Here is a 22,366-nt window from a genome sequence, read left to right as displayed (position 1 = left end):
TAAAATTAAAATTATTTTTTTATGTATATAAAGTAGACTTTGAACTCCCTTTAGCTAGTTTTGTGCACTTCTAAACCCCTTAATAAAAATCTTTACTCCAACACATATGATCATACAAGTATTGGGAAGAATTCAGTAAAGTCATTATTAGATTTTGCTTCCTATTATAATTAATGTTATTCAGCTGTAGCTTTATGTTTTAGAAAGTAATATTCATAACAAAAGACATCTTAGGGAAAAAAATAACAAAAAAACATCTTGTTCTCACTAGATTCTTAGTTGACATGTCATTTCATATTAATTCTTATTTTTATGTCAAGTGGTACGAGAGAGTAAAATGAGTCCATAGATCTTCCAAGTCTTAAACTAAAAAAAAGGATAAGTGGGTCTCGCAACCTTATTAAATTAAAAAAGTTAAGTCGCTTGAGCAACTGGGACAGTTATTCGACAACTGTATTAATTGTCTCAACAACTTTGCACAGTTGTTGAACAATTTCTCTCAGTTGTCGAACAACTTTACACAGTTGTTGAACAACTTTGTGCAGTTGTCAAACAACTTTGATAGTCGTTGAACAACTTCGCAAAGTTGTCGAACAACTGTCAAAGTTGTTCGACAACTGAGAGAAGTTGTTAGAACGAAAAAACTTAAAAAAAAAACTCAAAAAAATTTTGTCCTTCCCACCTAATTTTAAAAACTTGAAGGACCCTCACTTAATTGGAAAACTTGTTTGTCCCTTTTAATCCAAAGTTCCGGTACAAGACGTAGACTAATTTTAAATAAACAAAAACTGAAATTTATCCATTTAATGAGTAAATTTCAAGAATAGACCCAAATTAGGGTGATTTTTAAATTTTAGTCCCAAATAAAAAAGATTCCACGAAATAACCTTTACCCATTAACTAATATTTTTTTGGATAAAATTACCCCTGGCTAATGGATTAAATTATATAAATGATCCTCACAGTAGATAACAACTCCATATTTATATCTTTCAACTTTCATTTTTTTCTCCTTTTAATTTTACTTTGATTTTAATTTCTTTCTCTCTTTATTTTTAATTTTTTTCAATCCTTACTTTTTTCCTCTAGACCTTTTTTTTTTCTATTTTTTTGTTCTTTTTAGTTTTTCTCAACTCTTACTTTTTCTTTTTACACCTCTCAACGTCTACTTTTATAAAAATAATTTATTTTTCTTTGATTTTTATTTTTTCTTGTTTTCTTTTTAAGTTTTTCTCAACCTTTATTTTTATTTAAACTTTTTTAAATTTTTATCAGCCTTTATTTTTTCCAATTCTCTCTCAACTTCTACATTTTCTTTGATTCTTATTTTTTTAATATTTTTTTTTCATTTTTCTTCTTTTTTCGAATTTTTTTTTATTCTTTTCTTCAATTTCTTCAATTCAAGTTACATCTCACGAGCAAAAGTTGACACTATAACATTATAAAGGCAAGACTTATGGCTTTCAAACAACAAACTACGTTTTATGGACAAGAGTTGACACTACCACATTGTAGAGGCAAGACTTATGACTTTTAAACAACAAGTTATGTTTCATGGGCAAGAGAGTTGGCACTACCACATTGTATTTTGATTTATGAGATGTTCTCCAAGACTTTCAAACAACAAGTTATGTTCCATGGGCAAAAGTTGACACTACCACATTGTGTTTTGATTATGAGATGTTCTAGAACTCTTATCTTAGAGACAAGAATTAACTGAAGGACTTTCAAATAACAAATTATGCTCCAAAAGCAAGAGTTAACTCTACTATGTTATGTCTCCATTCATGGGATGTTCTACAACTATTGCCTTAGAGGCAAGACTTAGCTCAAGGACTTTCGAACTACAAATTATGCCCCACAGGGAAGAGTTAACACTACCACATTATGTCCTTATTTATGAGATGTTCTACAACTCTTGCCTTAGAGGCAAGACTTAGCTCAAGGACTTTCAAACTACAAATTATGCCCCACAGGGAAGAGTCAACACTACCACGTTATGTCTTTATTTATGAGATGTTCTACAACTCTTGCCTTAGAGGCAAGACTTAGCTCAAGGACTTTCAAACTACATTGCCTCATGGGCAAGAGTTGACTCTACCACGTTATGTTTTCATTTATGAGATGTTATACAACTATTGCCTTAGAGGCAAGACTTAGCTCAAGGACTTTCAAACTATAAATATGCCCACGGGCAAGAGTTGACTCTACCATGCTATGTTTTCATTTATAAGATGTTCTGAAACTATTGCCTTAAAGGCAAGACTTAGCTCAAAGACTTTCAAACTATAAATTATGTCCCATGGGCAAGAGTTGACACTAGCACGTTATGTTTTCATTTATGAGATGTTCTACAACTATTGCCTTAGAGGTAAGACTTAGCTCAAGGACTTTCAAATAATAAATTATGCCCCACGAGCAAGAGTTGACGCTAACACGTTATGTCTTTATTTATAAGATATTCTACAACTCTCGTCTTAGAGACACGACTTATCTCAAGAATTTTTAAAGAACTTCGTAACAACAATTCATGCCCTTAAATTTTCTTTGATATAAAAAAAAAGAAGGTCCCTTTGCGAATTATCCAACTTTTTATTTATTAGCGAAATATAATAGAGGTTGAGAAAAAAGAAAAAACGATCAAAAAAATAGAGAAATAAAAAAATAATTAGAAAAAAAAGGAAAGAAAAATATTAAGATTAAGAAAAAAGTGAAGAATAAAAAAAATGAGAAAAATAAAATAGAGTTTGAGAAAAATGAGGGAAAAAAGAGAACTAAAGAAAGAAAAAAAAACGATCAAACAAAATAGAGAAATAAAAAAAGAGATTGAGAAAAAAAGGCAAGAAAAAATTAAGATTAAGAAAAAAGCGAAGAATTAAAAAAATTAAAAAAATAAAAATGAGAGGAAAAAATAAAAATAAAGTTTGAGAAAAATGAGGGAAAAAAGAGAACTGATAAAAACCAAAAATAATTAAAAAAAATAAAGGTTAAAGACAAATGAATAAAAAAAAAATAGATAATGCTTGAGAAGAAAGAAAAAAGACAAAAAAATAAAGGTTGAGACAAATGAATTAAAACATGAAAATAAAATTTTAAAAAATAAAAATTAAAAATAATAAACAATGGAATAATAAAATTAAAGCAAAAAATAAAAAGGTGAAAATAATAAAAAATAGAATTATAAAATTAAAGGGAAAATAAAAAAAAGTGCAAATAATAAAAAATAAAATTTAAGAGACAAATAAGTATGGAAAATTTAAAAATATATTTGAGGGGTAGAAGGGCAAAATAACACTTGTAACACTTGTAGTATACTTAAAAGTAATGAAGGTTGACTTTAGATATATGACCCCAATAGGAAATATCTTTAAAAGAAGTTTTTTTTATTTGAGGCTAAAATTTGAAAATCAAACTAATTTGAATCTATCCTTGAAATTTACTTACCTAAAGCTGCTCATATTTGGATCTATGACATGTAATTTTCTGTTAATTATAAGCACATCAATCAAAAAACTGTTAACGTAGAAAAAATGATAATGACCCACGCGCAATTCCAGCCTGATACGAAATTAATCCAAATTTTAAAGCACTACAAATAGGTAATTTGCATATATGAACTCAGGCAAACTAATTATGTATTTCAATAAAAAAAACATAATTTCATTTTTAATAATTTTGTTCAAGCATCTAACAGGTGAATTACTTTTTTTTTTTGGTTTCCCAAGGTATCCCCACAGCCGGCAGCCGTGAGACTAATCCTTCATTCCTCGGTCAGCGCATTCTAACAGGTGAATTACTTGATTTGTATCATTCTAAGAGTTCTTTTTTTTAAAAATCAAATATGAGCATGTAGCCCATTTATTATAAAAAACAACAACTAAAAATTACACAAATACACAACTTATGTTTCTAATATTACAAAAAATCTCAACTCACTAAACATATTACAAAAATCCCAACATATACACAGAATGCTATATATATGTCGGCTATATTATACATATTAATAGAGAGAGAGTAAAGTAATTTTAAAAGTGGAAGAGAGTGTAATTACTTCCAAAAGGATTGATATTTATGTTATTTATGCAAACAACAAATCAAAAAAGATTACAATAAGTATTGACATTGGCCCAAAAACCAAGCCCATACCCGAAAATCCAAAACCAAAAAGGAAATATCTGTAAACTAAAAAGGAAAACCTAGCCCCACTATATCCACACGCCCTAAAGCTCCATCTCCGGCAAGGCAGCCTGTTCCGATGAAATCTCAACGGCAAAGCACAAGTGAGGATACACATTAGCCATGAGCTTGAGTAAATGCATTTGGATGCCCCAAAACTCTCACAGACATCATGAATTCAATCTTAGTGAAGACTTCTTCAGCACATTACAAGTATATCATCTCTACATGCATAGGTTAGATCAATGGGGTTCCTATCAACAACAATATTTGATGGTTTTCTCACCCTTTTGCTCCTTTTTAGCAGAATGAGCTCAACGAGCTAATACCACTATTGAAAAGCCATAAACGAGTGATAAACCTTCTCCAAGGTACAAACTTCCTTTTTTCATGGAAAATTGTTCAAATGATTTGGTATTGTTGTATTAATTGAGTTGTTATTTTGACCTGCCTTTGTATTAGGTTAAAATTTTTCTCTTGGCACTTCTTTATTCTAAGATAGGGAACTTTACTTTTCTCCAACATTATAATCTTTCTTGTTGCCACTGGAAATTCTTGAATACTGTTAAAATAAAGCTTAGTTGTTCCTGCAAAATAAAAAATAAGATTAGTAAAAAGGTCGGCAACTGATTCCCCTCTCTGAAAGTATGCACCACCTCCACTATCTTGTTATTCATTAAGTGTTGAATCTTCTTAATCTATAAAGAAACTAACTAGGGTACCTTTATCATGACTTAATTTATCAGATTATGATGACGCCTACCATAACCCACCAGTAGGCAAGCCAATCTTGGTTCTGAATAGCTAGTAACGGACTACTCAACAATATAAAAAAAAGAATGTGAACTAAATGACATAAAGATCAATACATAATAGAATCCCAAAAACTGGTGGTATCAATACAAGAGCTTCAAAATATATTTAAGAGTATAAAAGTGGTCTATTAAGAGAACTACACTGATACAACTTATCTATGCATTAAATATAGAGACTAGTCTAATACAAGGAGAGAGATGAGTAATACTCCGAACGTCAGGAGTTCACTCTAAGTATCTGAACCATGGCTGCTCCACATGATGCACAATCAATGGCGATAACCCGTACTATGATCTACTGGCTACAAAAGTGTAGTATGAGTACCAAACGAATGGTACTCAGTAGACAATTACCAGCTGAGCTCAAAAGATAAAGAAGATATATACAACATATAAACAGAATGAAAACTACACACAAGAGTCCAGAGCTTATATAACAAGTCAATGAGAATAATAAGAGAAAACTTTCCTATTCAAGTACAAGAGTCAAACATAACAAGACTAAGGAGGTATTAAGGTGAACTATCCTATTTTAGTCACATACATTACACATTGATACTATATAGTATATCCTAGGCCAATATACGAATGAAGAGTGAAAGAAAGGTATATAGCAATATACAAGGTCAAGAAATGAATATACAGTATGAACAAATAAAGGAAGGGATATACGATATTGTCATTGCTTCATATAGCTAGATACATATACACATGCACGTAAACATGAGGTCATTTGAAAGAGTAGTCTAGATCATCATATCCTTATTCTAAGACCTCATCATGATACTATAAGGATTCAATACCGGTTTCTAATCCACATGGATAAACATGATATAATCGTGTACAATAATACCATCATAAGATAGAAGAGGCCAAAGTAATACCTCAATTCTTGATACCGGATCAATGTCCAATCTGTCATAAGCTAGCCATAATAATGATCATAACAATGATAATGACAATATCAATAACAATGTAAATAATCTTCTACTCTGGACAACCAAATACCTAATTGAGTCTATGTGTACCCCCACCACCCCAGACTGGAGGTTCAATCAAAACACAACAACACAAGGAATATTCTTTATCCATGTTTATGCAACCGTCCCATACCTATTGATAGACATAGGTTCATACTGATGATAGGTGATGTGCATGCAAGAATAAATGCAAGGTACACAATCAATATCTCAACTCATCATAACCGTTATCATCATGACCATCATCATTGTAAGCCGGGTATTAATATATCATCATAATATCCTCCGGCCTTGTCGGGTATCAATATCACCACAATAGCATCCTACGGCCTTTTCGGGTATTAATATCACATTAGTATCCTCTGGCCTTTTTGGTATCAATATCACAATAGTATCCTCCGGCCTTGTCGGGTATCAATATCATTATAGTAGCATCCTCCGACCTTGCCAGGTATCAATATCACATTAGTATCCTCCGGCCTTGCTGGGTATCAATATAACAATAGTATCCTCCGGCCTTCACGGGTATCAATATCATCACAACAGCATCCCTCGGCTTTGCCAGGTATTAATATCACATTAGTATCATCTGTCCTTGCTGGGTATCAATATCATAATAGTATCCTCCGGCTTTGCCGGGTATCAATATCACAATCGTCATTACAGAATAGCATATACTAATATACTCAGGAACATAATCATATCACTAGAAAGTATCTATATAGTCAATACTTCCTAACTACTCGTCATTAGCTAATCAACGCTTACTATAATGAAACCACTATTTCACTAGTTATCGTATGACCTATAGTTATTATCCTAAACATTAAACTTATTCATGGGGTAGAAACTAACCATTATTAATCAAATAGACAACATCTAACATCTGGCCAAGGTTCATCACTAGACAATAATCTTCATTTATCCACTATTCAATATTATCAACTAAATAACATATATCCATTAACCATTATTAGACAACACACAACCAGTTATCATCTAACCATCCTTTATTAACTAACATCATTCATTAACTAACCAGTTAACCAACCAATTCTCATTTAACATTCATTAATCAATTATCTAACAACTATTCATCATTATTAACTAGTCACCTTTTATTACCAACATCACTTATTATCTAGCCTCGTTAATACACAACTCCTCATTCTGACAATAATCGACATTATAAACTTAGTAATCACTATCACTAATCTTCACCTAAGCTAAACCCAGCATCACTATTAGCCACGTGTCAACCATCGATAGCTACCATGTTTTAACTAAGCAAGAATCATTAACTAATACATTTAATTCCAAACCACCAAGTGCTATAGTCTCCTAATAAATAACTAACTACCACGTAGCTTAACCCTTAATTAAGCAGAACAGTCATAAGATCGTATTTCATCTAGAACCATATAAGTTACCGATATAATAACCATGAAAGTACCAAATCTATGCATGCTATCACCAGTATCCAATCAAATAAGTTGTAAGCAACATACCGCATCTTTCTCCGTCCCATACCGGAGAGATGTGTATACAAAATATGTATATGAATCCATAAATTTTAATCATATCCTTTACAGAGATAAACACTTCTCGGATATCCAATTATTATCATAACATGGACCTTGACCTAATAATATATTTAAAATAATCACAACATCCTAATCACGGCCTTAGGCCCATATATGTATCCATAACTCATATCGACAATCATATTTATAAGCCATATTATATCTATAATTATCTCACATCTAGGAGGCATAATATCAATAAGCATGTCACCTCTATTAAACATCTCATATCTATAGGTCATACATTATGACCAAAATAAAAATCATCTCTATAAGCCCAATAATCATAACTAAGAGGAAAATCATCTCCATAGACCAAATATCATAACTAAGAGAAAAATGCATCTCCATGGGCCAAACATCATAACTAAGAGGAAGATGCATCTCTATGAGATAATCTAGTGTGCCAAGTCACCTTTAGACAATCCTTTTCAAAACTCAGAGTCGCCACTTAGCATAGTTCGGTGTGCCAAGTCATCTTTAGGCAATCTTTTTCAAAACAATTTGACTCTTTCAAATTGGTTTATGAACAGAGATTCCGGTTAAGGAATTTTGTTGATCGAGGGGAAAGTGTTAAGTACCCCTTGATCCCGTGGTTCGGCCACGGTCACTTGATAGACCATATCGACTAATTTGACATTACAAATATATAAACCACACAAAACACATAAAATAATCAATCAACACTCAAAACAAAATAAATCCAAAATATAGTGTCCTGTCCAATGATACAGTCCCAAAATAGAAAAAAGTGCAGAAATGTAAACCTACGCTAACCTATACTAATCCTAAACTACGCGTCAATGCTTGCCCAATGCCTCGGGCCTTCGTCATGGACGTCCTCTGGGTACAAAATATTTCAGGGCATTCCGTGATGAATAAACACAAATACCTCGAGGCATTCCCTGACCAAATGATACATTTGATCCAAAAGCAACCAAGCCAAGCTATTCAACTTATATTTCAAGCATTCAATGTCCCCCAAGTCTTGAATTTGCCTACCCCGGCCTACCGTTTGCCTATCTCGTTCGACCTATTATGATACTATCGAGTTGACAATTAGACACAAAGTAACAATAACAATGAATCAAAACAACTAATTTATTCATCTTTTATCAAATTTCGGTCCCCCAAATCCATTAACCAATGATTAACACATGCTTCGAGTATCAATTCAAGTTTTCAACATTCAAATCCAACATCGACCAATACACAATCAAGATTCAAACATACCAAACATATAAATCATTCATGATTATGTAAAATTAAAGAGAGAGGATAGAATTGGACCTTCCAAATGCTTTCGATTAACTTAAGAAGAGAAATAAGAGTTGTTCTGAGAACGTCGAAGAATACCAACAAAATCTCGACTCTCCAAATCAATCGAGAAATAGTCCAAAAAATGATAACCCCAAATTATACTCTCCTAATTAGTTGACAAACAACCCAGCAATGCAAAAACTACAAATTTAACTTTAAACAAAAATAGATCTACCAACAGAATAGGTGAACAATCGAGATCTAACACTGAAGCATGGAATGAATGACAAAAATCAATAAGAAGCAGCGAGTACGAACTAGAATTTTAGAAAAAAAAAGGAAAACAATAGAAACTGACAAGGTCGGAGCTTAAGCAAAAACAAACAGCGACGGGAAAACAATGAGCAGGTCGGTTCCGGCTAGATCTTCTCCAGAAATCAAGAAGAAAAGAGGGGATTTAGTGAATTTCGGGCTGAGTAGGTTGGGATGACGAACTTGACGATGATTCCAGTGAGATTTCTCCAAAAATCTACAGAAAAACCAATCGAAACCCTCAAATCCTCTTTATTTTTTATTTTTATGCTCAATCTGTATGTGCCAATTTCTTTAGTGCGCGTGTGTGTGATCTTTCATGAATGGAGAAAACTAATCTTTGTGTACTCTGCATTGGGAGCGAGAAAAGAAGAGAAAAGTAAAGATGATAATGGCCTTTTTTTTCTCTTTATGTATTTTTTTCCAGTGAAGAAGAAAGCCCCCCTCTCCTATGCCTATGAATCCCTTTTTTCAATTGGAAAGAAACCATGAAATATTCCAGTGGGCCCCACCTCACGTGTTGTGTATGGTGTGTATATATTTATTTTGGTGAGGTATGTCTATATGGAAAAATGGTATGAAAAACATATAAACAAACAAAAAAAAGGTACGAGGAGAGAGTCACGTGGGCGAGGGGTAGGGTAGTGGTGAGGAGGGGGTATGAGGTGTGAGTTGGTTGAGATAAGGTTTGTTAGGATAAGAGAATATTAAGGATTAGGGATTCAAGTAGTTAGGATTTGGTTATTATTTGTTCCCATGTGGAGAGATTATTATGCGGGGTAGGATACAAGGTAAGACGAGGGTGAAAATGGGTAAATTGGGTTTTCGGGAGGGTAAAAATTAGGTGTTTACATCATGTCCCTTTTTGGGTGTAAAAGAAATTATTTTTAGACAAAAAAGTAGACAACAAGACCAAATTTTGACCAGACCATTATTCAAGGAAAGAAACAGAAGGAAGAAAGGCAACCGAGTCTTAAATTAAGACATCCCACCTACTCAAGTTATGAGGGGATCAAGTCACAGGTATTTCAAAGTGTTGGATAGAGAGAAACTATACCGAGTTGGAGAGTCGAGTGAGGCCCTATCGAGGTTCAGGTTCGAGGCTCTGTTATTACATCAAATATGAAAATTACAAGTTAAAAAGATAAATAAAATTATAAAGGTCCTATCTTTGCAGCTTTTCTTAACTCTTGACTTGTTATTTCATCACCCTATTATTCAGGTGGGCTCCTGACTTACAATTTCTTTAACTTGTTGGTTGGCTTTCAATTTCTTCATCCTATTCTCTAGGCGGGCTCCTAACTTGCTATTTTTCAATCTGTTGACTTTCCATTTCTTCACCTTGTTGATTGACTTTTAATTTCTTCACCTTGTTTCTTGACTTTCAATTTCTTCACCCTGTTCTTCAGGTAGGCTCTTGACTTACAATTTCATCACCCCTATTCTTTGGGCGGGCCCCCTGATTTGTAATTTTCTCACTCTGTTTGTTGGGCGAGCTCCCAAATTTTAATTTTACCACCCCTATTCTCCAGGCGGGCCTCTTGACTTGCAATTTCATCACCCTTGTTCTTCCGACGAGCTCCTGACTTTTAATTTCATCACCCCTATTCTTCAGGCGGGCCTCCCGACTTGCAATTTCCTTGCTCTGTTCTCTGGGCGAGCTCTCAACTTTTAATTTTATCACCCCTATTCTTTAGACGGGCCTCCTAACTTGTAATTTCATCACCCTTGTTTTTCAGGCAGGCTCCTGACTTTCAATTTCATCACCCCTATTCTTCGAGCGAGCCTCCTGACTTGCAATTTTCTCGCTATGTTCTCTGGGCGAGCTCACAACTTTTAATTTTATCACCCTATTCTTTGGGTGGGCCTCCCAACTTTCAATTTCATCACCCTTGTTCTTCAGGCAGACTCCTAACTTTCAATTTCATCACCCCTATTCTTTGGGCTAGCCTCCCGACTTGTAATTTCCACACTCTGTTCTCTGGGAGGGCTCCCAACTTTCAATTTTATCACCCCTATTCTTCAAAAAGGCCTCCCAACTTGTAATTTCATCACCTTTGTTCTTCAGGCGGGCTCCTGACTTTCAATTTTATCGCTCCTATTCATCAAGCGGGCGTCCCGACTTTCAATTTTCATCACCCTTATTCTTCAGGCGGGTTCCTAACTTTCAGTTTCATCACCCTATTTTTCTAGAGGGCTCCTGAAATCAAAATCAATACTAGAACAAAAATTATCTCAAACAATGATTATTATAAAGAAAGATTCCATATTTCAGAAAAAATAGCCCCACTTTCTAGGAGGGTCCTAAAGTGAAGTTCCATATAATATGAATTACTTTTAATTTTTTACCCCAGTTTTCATCAAAATCTTTTGCAAGTGTAAAATCCAATAACAACTACTTGCAAAAGTGAATAATGCGAAGATGAATCGAGATTCTGATCAACAAATGCACTTTTTGAGGGTAAAATTGAATGACTGAGACCAACAAGTTCCCCTCTTAAGAATGAAAGTGAAAGGTTCTTTATAAAAATGTATCGTTTTAGAATTAACAATTCAAATTAGGAAGTGCACCTCCTAGATGTGAGACATAAAAAACCCAAATTAGAGAATGTGTCTCTTAGGGGTACAAGATGATGAGTTTTACCATAATTTCTATTAACAAACCTATACATCAACACTGCTCTTGCATTTGCAGAACTGAGAAATTACTCCTTTGGATATTTGCACTTTGAAGCCTTTGATTTGAAGGCAGCAACTTTTCCTGTTTCATACAAAGAAAACTTGTGAGTTTAAAACAAGGTGGTTAGCTTGCGGCTTTAGCATTTGAGAAGATTTCTCTTGCACTTTTCCCATTTACTTGCTTTCTATCATTAGCATTTTCCATTGCCTTGTTGCATCATTGGTCCAAACTCAGAATATTAAGAGTGACTCTAAAGCAAACAACATTATCTCTGCTTTGCTATGTTTCTCAGACAATCCCCTTTAAACCTTTGTATTTCCACAAATTCCCCAAATTTGTGTGTTGACAACAAACTTCTTAATGCTTTGTTCTGACTTGCTATATTGTTTTTTTCATGTGTCGGCCCTTTGTCTTACTTTGTGCAATTGAAGAAGCTGGTAGCCAGTTTTGAAATCTTTTCTTACTTGTTTTGACATGGGCTTGACTCAAAGACAAGAAAAAAAAATGACAATGATTCTATTTATTTGGATAACTGACTCAAAAAATAAAATAAATTCACAGAGAAGAAAGAAAAGACAATGAACATCCCTATTTGAAACTAAGAAACAAAAAATTATCTAAAAATGACAATCAACTATAATGATTATGTCATACATTTGGATTAATCTGCCTGATTTTTCCATCCACACTTTCTTCCAGTTGTTGTTGATTTAATGGTCTTGAAACTAAGTTGCTTTCTTAGGTTAATTACATTTAAGACCTCACTCGGCTAGTGACACCTTGAAGGATTTTCGCCAATAATCCTCTCTCATTTTCTATCAGCTCACCATTGCCTTATGGTGCCCATGAGGGTTTTTACCAATAAGACTCTCTCATTTTTATTTATCTCAACTTACCATCTCCTCATGGTGCCTGTGAGGGTTTTCACTAGTAAAACTCTCTCATTCTTATTTCTCCCCTGATTCCTTATGCTGAGGAAGATAAATAGTACCCAAAATTCTTGATCATATCTATTGCATCCGTAACCTTAACATTCTCAAAGATTGATCCGAATGTCTTTCTTTGGATGTAACTTGGCTTTTAGATAGAGTTAGAAGAAAGGATGACATTAGTCCCAAACAACACTTGAAGTGGTATAGGACTTACAACTTTTGGAATCGACTCAAACAATGAGGATTAACTCATGCCCCAATTTCTTTTAACTAGGCAATTATAAATTATTTATTTGGTTGGATCGAGCCCAGAGTAGGGTAGCCTATGTATCTTACTCCCAAGAGAGGAGAATCAGGCCGCACGTAGTTTCGACAACTTGTTATTTTTGCTTGATTTTGATTTCTTCTTGTTTTCTTTTGTTTACTCTTTTTCTCTTTGGGATTTTTCTAACTTTATTTTTCTTGACACTTCTCTTTTCTTTCTTTTTGGACACATTTTTTCTCTTTTTTTTCTTTTTTTTTGAAACTTTTCTGACTTTACTATTTTTCTCGACACCTTTTCTTTGGAGCTTTGCTGACTCTATCTTGATTCCAAAAGAGAGGTATGAAAGAAAGTAGAACTAAAGCTCAAATGGGGTAAACAAAGGATGACACAATGTTTGGATAGTAGAATAAAATGTCTTCATAATATCAATCCTTCAAAATGCAAGTACACATCATGCAATGTGAAAATGGAAGATGGAGATCATTCGTGACATTTTTACAGCACTAACTTTAATTGAATTTGTGCATCACTACTTTTGCACTTTGTTCAACATATCACTCCACTTTTGTTGAACATTCCTCATGCCGAAGGACTCATGACTTCGTGGAGCTGATTTTCTTTTGTTTCTTTTGACATAGGATCGTATATTCACTATTTGACCAAATTGAGATATGTCTTTCAATTGATGACTAAGTTACTCTTATGATTCTCAAAATAATTGCCTTGATTTTCAAAGAAAGCTTCAAATTGTCACCAAATATCTCAACACTCTACCTATTTTCTCATATGTTTTTTCTAACTTTAACCCTCTAATTCAAAATTTCATGCTCAAATTAGATTTTAAGATCTAGCAGAAAATTCTGCAAGCATGTCATATCACTAGAGCCAACATAAAATGTACTATGTAAAGAAAACAAACAAACAACACATGGTTAAAGCACACAAAGAGAAAAGGGACACTCCATTTAGTTAAAATAAAAGATAGAAGAGTTTAAACATAAACGACAAAGGAACAAAACAAGATAGATCCCGAACTACAACCCTAAATAATTCGAATAATAGAAAAAAAATAAAACAAGCTACTAAATATCCAACCTAGCAAGGAGAAGAATGACTTCCTAATTGCTAAGCTTGAAATATTAGCCACTGGTTTGTATATCAGTATGACTAGAACTTGCCTCACTATCAATGTTCTGCACCATAATTGATTTATCTTGAATAATATTTTCTATTTCTCTTTCTAAAGCACGACAATTTTCAATACTATGACCCTGAACATCAGAATGATATGAACATCGTACATTAGGATCAAAACTCTTTGAATGCACGCTAGGAGTATATCCAAGGAGACGAGTGATCATGCCCGCTGCACCAATGTAATACCCCAAAAAATCCAAACCAATATTAGTTCTATGTTACATTGGTGCAGTGGGCATGATCACTCGTCTTCTTGGATATACTCCTAGCGTGCATTCAAAGAGTTTTGATCCTAATGTATGTTAAGTCTTCAAATAACTCCCAGCTATCAGACAAATCAAAACATTCATTACCTATTGAATTCTTGGGAAGGATGTTGTCATAGTCAACTTCAAATGAGAGTATCTCTCGTTATACAATGAATTTTAGAGATCATGACCCACCAACAAATAGATAGCTGAATTATATTTCCAAATATACCAAATTTGCCCAAATCCGATATCGGAGCAAAAAGTTATGCCCATTTTACTCCAGCATGTCAGCCTAAAAACTGAGTGACGACATTTCTGACGACTTATAATAATTCTAACAACATTTCTGATAACCTATCGCATTTTTTATGACATTTCTGATGACTTATCAGCAATGTCGTTAGGATTAGGTAGAAATTCAAAAATTTCAGCTCCCAAGTGACAACCTGGGCCGACGAGCTATCACAGATCTGGCGGCTTATCAGCCCATGTCGTCAGCTGATAATTTCAGCAACAGGGAGGTAATTTTGTAGGGGTATTTTAGTATTTTTCCCTCACTCTAAATACAGTATTAAATTCCTAAGAAGGATATTATCCCATTATTTTCTCATTCTCCTCAAGAACAAGAACATTCTCTCCCAAAGGGGTTAAACCCTAGTCAAGAAAAATCAAGAGCAAGCCTAAGGATTTCTTTAAGAAACTTCAAGAAACATTAGATCTCTTTCAAGATCAAGCTTTAAGGTATGTGTAGTGTTCATCCACGAATTTCTTTCATCCGTGGAGTTCAAGAACCCTCTTTTAAACTATGAATCATGAAGTTATGTTATGGGTTGATTATGTTTGTGTGATTGATTTTTATACAACTCCCAAATTAGAATCTTTATGTGATTTTATGAAACTAGGATGGAATGTAAATTGAAATATAGGAATTTGGATGGTTTAAATCATTAAAGTGATGAATATGCCTATGCCACAAGGTGTACATGCAAGGTGTTTAATAAAAGACCTAAGAGACTAGAAATCATGTATTATAGCTAAATAGAACTTAAATGACAAGACCATGCTCTATTCTTTACGATTTAACATGAATTCCATGCTAATTGTTGCGTATTGTTGTTGTGATATGGAATGCTCATGAAATTGAAGTTATGCAAATATTTACATGTTATACACATTCCCTTTCATGTATATGGTGTTGAGAAACATGTGTAGTATGAAATCCCCTACTTATGGTATTATGAATTGTGGATGTTATTCCTATGATCAAGAAGTACCATGTGTGTCAGTTTCCTTCCATCGAGTGACAGTTTAGCTGTGTGCCTAGAGCCATGTCATGTTTCACGATACTCTCAGTTAAGCCATGATCCATAGAACTCAGTCAACTATGTGACTCAGGAAATCTCAGAAATATTAGTAGTTCAGTAATCTCAGTGATTTCAGTTTTCCAAGAAAAATCTTAGTAACTACAATACTCTTAGTCGGTCCTCAGACATCAGTACATTCTGTCAGTCAACGGAACTCAGTAAGCTCAGTTTAGCTCCACTAAACAATACCACAAGTATCAGTTCAGATAATCAGTTTAGTTTAGCTAATCAGTTCAGTTCAGTTAATTAGTTTAGTTCAATTAATCATGTTCAGTCTCTTCAGTTGGGAGTAGAAGTTAGCACCGAGTGAACCCAAGGATGGGAACTCACCTGCCGGTAGAGGGTGTGATTCCTAGAAGCAATCCTTGCATTCTAGAACTACATAGCCAGCGTAGGTTGAGTCATCATACCTGCTAGTTGAGGGTAGATGAGGTGGCCTAACCTGCCAGTAGAGGGTTCCCACCGTTCTCATTTTGAATACCTGCCAGTAGAGGGTTCTCACAGCCTATCTTTATCTGTGGCACGGTATTGACACCCTTCCATTCAGGGCAGAGATTGGACCCCTATTTAGCTATATTGGCATATATGGGCCATCTCGGTTAAACAACTACCTCCCATAGTTTCAGTATCAGTCTCAGTAAAGGAACTCAGATAGTTCTTTAGATTTTTAGGATTGTTAGATACAGTCAACTCAGTTACAATAAGGAGCTCAGATAGTTCCATCAGACTCAGGACTGTCAGATACAGTCACTCATGTTATTAGTTATATTAGAACCCCCGTTAGTCTATCATGGGGAATGTCGGTTAGGTGAATACATCCCACAATTTCAGTTACAGAATTAGGACTATCAGATACAATTAATTCAGCTCAGTAATACAGATTCAGGACTGTTAGATACGGTCAATCCTTATCATTATAAATTGACTTCAGGATCATTCACTAGATAGGATTGATCTCAACTATGGTCAATCAATATCAGTATCATCAGATTTAGAGATCACCCACTAGGTAGGATTGATCTCAGAATAAGTCAATTCATCTTTATTAACAATATACTCAAAGATCACCCGCTAGATAGGACTGTTCTCAGATTTAGTTACCTCATGCAGAATGGAACTTAGATAGTTCCATCAGAACTTAGACTGTCAGATATATTCATTTAGTATCAGTTATATCAGTTAGGCCGATCATCACAGTTATATCAGTTATATCAGTCATCATAACTCACGTTATCAGTATTCAATTTCAGGACTGTTAGACATAGTCAATCAGACCAGTTCTTTATAATTCAAACTGTCAGAAATAGTTGTTCATCTATCCAGTACCTCAGAATCAGTAAACTTATGTTGTTAGTATTCAGACTCAGTAGTCAGTATCTCCACGAGTTCAATTATAGTTACTTAGGCATATATGTATTCTCACGGTTATATCAGTCAGCATTGTTCGTGCATATAAACCCTTTGCATTTAGCCTACCTCACTCATATACTCAGTACATTCAGTCATACTGACACATTTTTGCTATGGTGCCTTCTCTTATGTTATACCATAGGTTTAGAGGCATGAGTTCCAGAGCAGTAGTAGCATTGCAGATTTCAATAGTCAGAGTTAGAAGTGAGTTCTCATCCTTCGAGGACATGATTATTTCTTCAGACGGAGTTAGTTGGGGACATATCCCATCAGCTCCTTATTCAGATTACTCAGACAATAGAGGCTTTCAGACTAGATGCAGACTAGATATTAGACTTGGTTTAGACTTCAGTATTTTCAATTTTGTTTTGGTATTGTGATACCGCCTTATTCAGACATTATTATTATTCAGATGTTTATCCAGTTTGAATCTTATGGCCTTTCAGTTCATGTTTTCATATTTTCCAATATTTTATACAGTATATAGGTATAGATATCAGTCATAGGTTAGCTTGTGGTCCTTTGGGGTCATTAGCACCGTGTAGCATTCTGGTTTAAAAAATTGGGGCGTTACAACCAATTTCTAGAATAAAATGGCATACGACTCTCCAATTAGTGTGAAGCTGTCTCTAGACTTTTGCCTTATTTCATTATTTGGCTTGGATTGAAAATTTAGCCTAGAAGGGCTTTGGTATGTTTATAGAGTTGGAGGGTGACTCTGAGGAGTTGGTGCACGCCATTGTGAATAAGAAGGGAGTTGAACATATGATATTGGGAGGGATGATAGAGAGCTTGGGTATGAACTTAGGCTTGATACTGATGGCAACAACAACGTCGTCTTCTTGGATGTGCCCGTTATCCAACTACAATAGCAACTGCATCTTTCTCATTCTTTTTCCCTCTCGTTTCTCTTAATTGATTGCAATATTGTCCCAAATGTTTCACGGATTCCTCCTGTCCATTTTGCTCCTAAAATTTTGATATCTCAAGGCTTGGAGGAGGGTTAACACTTGAAGACATGCCCCAGTTTTTGTATGTAACATCTTCTTTATCCTAGGGAACTATTCCTAGCATTTTCTGTACTATTCATTTTTCCAAACATTTTCTCTGTCTCTTCTGGCAAGCTAGACTTCTTGTTAAGAAATTTTGGTGGTCCAATTAATATTGATGTGGGCTTGGGAGTATAGCAATGATCATTAAGAGTATTGAACATGGGTCCACTTACAAATTGGGGTAGCACAACCGTTGGATCGATAGCCAAAGTGGAAGCCTTAGAAGAAGGTTGAGCAACAAAAGCACAGGCAGTATGTGGTGCTGTTAATATAACAGGCTTATACTAAGAAGCTAGAGGAAGAGTGGTGGAAGTATTGGGATGTTTTTGGCTTTGAAGAAATTCTGAGTCATGTTGTAGTGCATCAACAATAGTAAGAAACTGACTTTGCAATTTTGGTGGAAGACTCAAGGTATTTGCAGGGTTAATAGTAGGGAACGGAGGAGGAGGCAGCCCACTGACCCAAGGTCGATACATTTCCATCATTTGTTTCCTTAGTCTCAAATTCTCTTCCTTTAAACTCTCATTTTCTTGACTTGTTTGATCCATGAGGTCACTCTCTATATCCTTGTTGGACATAACTTTCTGTTTGACTTGGTGAAATGTGGAGGACCGGCCAAAATGCCACAAACAAACCACCTTAAAATAACTGAACAAGAGATGACAAAGGCGTTAGAATGCAACACTTTTTTAAAACTCCTTTTCTTTTATCTTCTTTTTGAAAAGATCACCGAACCCAGGAAGGGCGCCTACGTATCTCATCCCCGAGAGAGGAGAATCAGGTGTTCGTAGTTCGTGAAGTTTTTCCAAAATAGCCAATTAAACTCTTTTTCCTTTCTTTATTTTCTTTTTCTTGAAACTTTAAAAAGAAAAGGAAATAACAAATTGTCAAAAAAATTGACGAAAATCTCTTTGCGTTTTTTCAGGTTTAACCTCCCTATACAAAATGAAACCTATGATTACCAAATAAAAAAAAATCTTTTTGGGTTTTTGATTTTTAATTTCATACAAAAATGAAACTGTAAACTACTAAAGAAAAATTGTTTTTGGAGTTTTTTCTTTTAAAGATGTATACGAAACACATACTCTAATAAAGAGCGAAGAAAATCTTTTGGATTTTTTTTTTAAATAAGATCAACCAAAAATGAAACCTACGACTATTAAGAAAAATCTTTTTGTATTTTTCTTTTCAAGGCATATATGAAACATCTACTCTAAATGAAGAGTGAAGAAAATCTTTTTTTTTTAGATTTTTTAAAGAAGATCCCCGAACCCACAATAGGATGCCTACGTATCTCACTCCTGAGAGAGGAGAATCAGGGGTACGTAGTTCGTTCAGATTGAACAATTAAAATTAAATAACGAACTGAACCCTGACTTAAGAGACACAACCAAAGACGGACGATGAACAATGTAAATAAAATCTTTTTGAGTTTTTAGTTTGATACTACACATAAAAATGACACCAACAATTCTGAAAGAATTTTTTTTTCTTGTTATTTTCCTATATGAAATGTACAAAACTTCTATCATCTTTTTTGTAATTTTCTTTTATAAAAAGCTACTATTGAAAAAAGAAAAAATCTTTTCGCAATTTTTGAATTTGTAAAAGCTTATTGAAGAAACAAAAGAAAAATCTTTTTGATGTTTTTGATTTTCTTTTTTAAAAAAAAAATAGTGCAAAACATAAAAAATCTTTTTGAATTTTTGGATTGTGAAAAATAAAAATCATAAAGAGCTCTAAAAACTACGAAGCTTTCTTTTTGATTCACCCTTCTTTTATTTTATTTTTCATTTTTTTTCATCATTTTTTCTTGCGCACTTTACTTCTAACATATGCTTTTCCCTAAATCAGTCCGTCAAATGACCTCGTTATCCTAAAAAATGTAATAATTAACACGTTACGATACTTTAAGGGTGAGTTTCCTATGAATGACCAAGTGGGTCCCGCTAGGTCTCAATATGATGCAGATAAGCATGACCTAAAGGCTAACCTACTCTTGGGTCCAATAACAAGGCCGTTCGGGAGAGCATATGGTCGATAGTCGCTGCTTTGCTTTCCATCCACTCCATATGTCAAACGAGCCCCCTTCCTAAAATAAGGGTGACTGAACTAGAGTTTGTGCGTATGACGTCCACTCCGGGACTTGTTGCAGAAAGAATTGACTTGGGTTATGCAAATGATGCCAGATATAATGTGGTAACACATAAGAAAAAAGACTGACTGTAAACATGTAGCACGTAGGCACTCAACAATAATTAAATAAACACAAACGATAACACAAACAATGTTTATACACCCATAATATCAAACTAAGCTGATATAACTCCGGAAATAAGCTCGAATTTTAAAAATAAAGCTCTCAGTAGAGTTGCCAGAGCTGTCACACCCCCTTTTAACCAAAAAGATTATATTTTAATGTTTCGAAAGGGTTTTTATTATTCAGTGACAAAATGAAGATTTGTTTGAAAAAGGATTATTTTTATATTCAAAACTCAGAGTCTCCACTTGACATAATTGGGTGTGTCAAGTCACCTTTAGGCAACCTTTTCAAAATAATTTGACTCTTTAAAACTGGTTTGCGAATAGAGATTCCGGTTAAGGAATTTTGTTGACCGAGGGTAAGGTGTTAGGCACCCCTTGATCTCGTAGTTCGACCACGGTCGCTTCGTAGAGCATATCAGCTAATTTGACATTACGAATGTATAAACCACAAAAAAGACATAAAACAATCAATCAACACACAAAACAAAATAAATCTAAAATATAGTGTTCAGTCCAGTTATACAGTCCAAAAATAGAAAAAGTGCAGAAATGTAAAGGTACGCTAACCTACACTACTCCTAAAATACGCTCCAATGCTTACCAATGCCTCAGGCCTTCATTAGGGATGTCCTCTCGATACAAAATACTTCAGGGCATTTTTCGGTGAATAAACACAAATACCTTGGGGCATTCCTCGGCCAAATGATACATTTGATCCAAAAGAAACCAAACCAAGCTATTCATCATATATTTCAACCATTCAATGTCCCCCAAGTCTTGAATTTGCCTACCCCAGACTACCGTTTGCCTATCCCATTCGACCTATTATGATACTATCGAGGAGTTGACAATTAGACGCAAAGTAACAATAACAATGATCAAAACAACTAATTTATTCATCTTTTATAAAATTTTGATCCCCTGAATCCATTAACCAATGATTAACACATGCTTCGATTATCAATTCAAGTTTTCAACGTTCAAATCCAACATTCACCAATACACAATCAAGATTCAAATATAGCAAACACACAAATCATTCACGATTATGTAAAATTAAAGAGAGAGGATAGAATTAGACCTTCCGAATGCTTTCGATTAACTTAAGAGGAGAAATAAGAGCTGTTCTGAGAACCTCGAAGAATACTAATGAAATCTTGACTCTCCAAATCAGTCGAGAAATAGTACAAAATACGATAACCTAAAATTAGACTCTCCTAATCAGTATAGAAACAACCCAGCGATGCAAAAACCCCAAATTCAACTTCAAACAAAAATAGATCTACCAACAGAATCGGCGAACAGCCGAGACCTAACACTGAAGCATGGACCGAATGACAAAAATCTGCAAGGAGCAGCGAGTATGAACCAGAATTTTAGAAAAAAAGGAAAACAATAGAAATAGATAAGGCCGGAGCTCCTGCAATAATAAACGACGATGGGAAAATGATGAACGGGTCGGGTTCTGGCTTGATCTTGTCCATAAATCAAGAAGAAAAAGGGGATTTGGTAAATTTCGGGGCTGAGTAGGTTGGGATGACGAACTTGACGATGATTCTGGTGAGATTTCACCATAAATCTAAAGAAAAACCGATTAAAACCCTCAAATCCTCTTCATTTTTTATTTTTATGCTCAATGTGTATATGCCAATTTCGTTAGTGCATGTGTGTCTGATCTTCCATGAATGGGGAAAACTAATTTTTGTATACTTTGCATTGTGAGCTAGAAAAGAAGATAAAAGTAGAGATGATAATGGCCCTTTTTTTCTCTCTGTGTATTTCTGCCCAGTGAAGAAGAAAGCCTCCCCCCTCCTATGTGTA

The 22,366-nt window shown here is 34.4% G+C and overlaps 1 protein-coding gene across 3 annotated transcripts in view; it reads left to right on the top strand.

The window, feature by feature from the left end:
- The first annotated feature begins 4,167 nt into the window (after positions 1-4,167).
- The window catches only part of LOC107863018 (receptor kinase-like protein Xa21), a 42,899-nt gene continuing 24,700 nt past the window's right edge, over positions 4,168-22,366 (top strand). Inside the window, exons 1-2 of one of the 3 annotated variants that reach the window (XM_016708768.2) lie at positions 4,168-4,392; positions 4,487-4,550. The gene's annotated coding sequence lies outside the window, so the exon portion shown is untranslated. Of the gene's footprint in view, positions 4,416-4,483; positions 4,551-22,366 lie in introns of all 3 variants that reach the window. The other 2 variants (XM_016708769.2, XM_016708767.2) reach the window with 2 other exon arrangements.

The sequence above is a fragment of the Capsicum annuum genome, chromosome 5 (genome assembly GCF_002878395.1).
Source record: "Capsicum annuum cultivar UCD-10X-F1 chromosome 5, UCD10Xv1.1, whole genome shotgun sequence".
NCBI classification, from domain to species: Eukaryota; Viridiplantae; Streptophyta; class Magnoliopsida; order Solanales; family Solanaceae; genus Capsicum; species Capsicum annuum.
The sequence above is the reverse complement of the archived record's forward strand: the minus strand, read 5'-3'. Positions and strand labels throughout refer to the sequence as shown.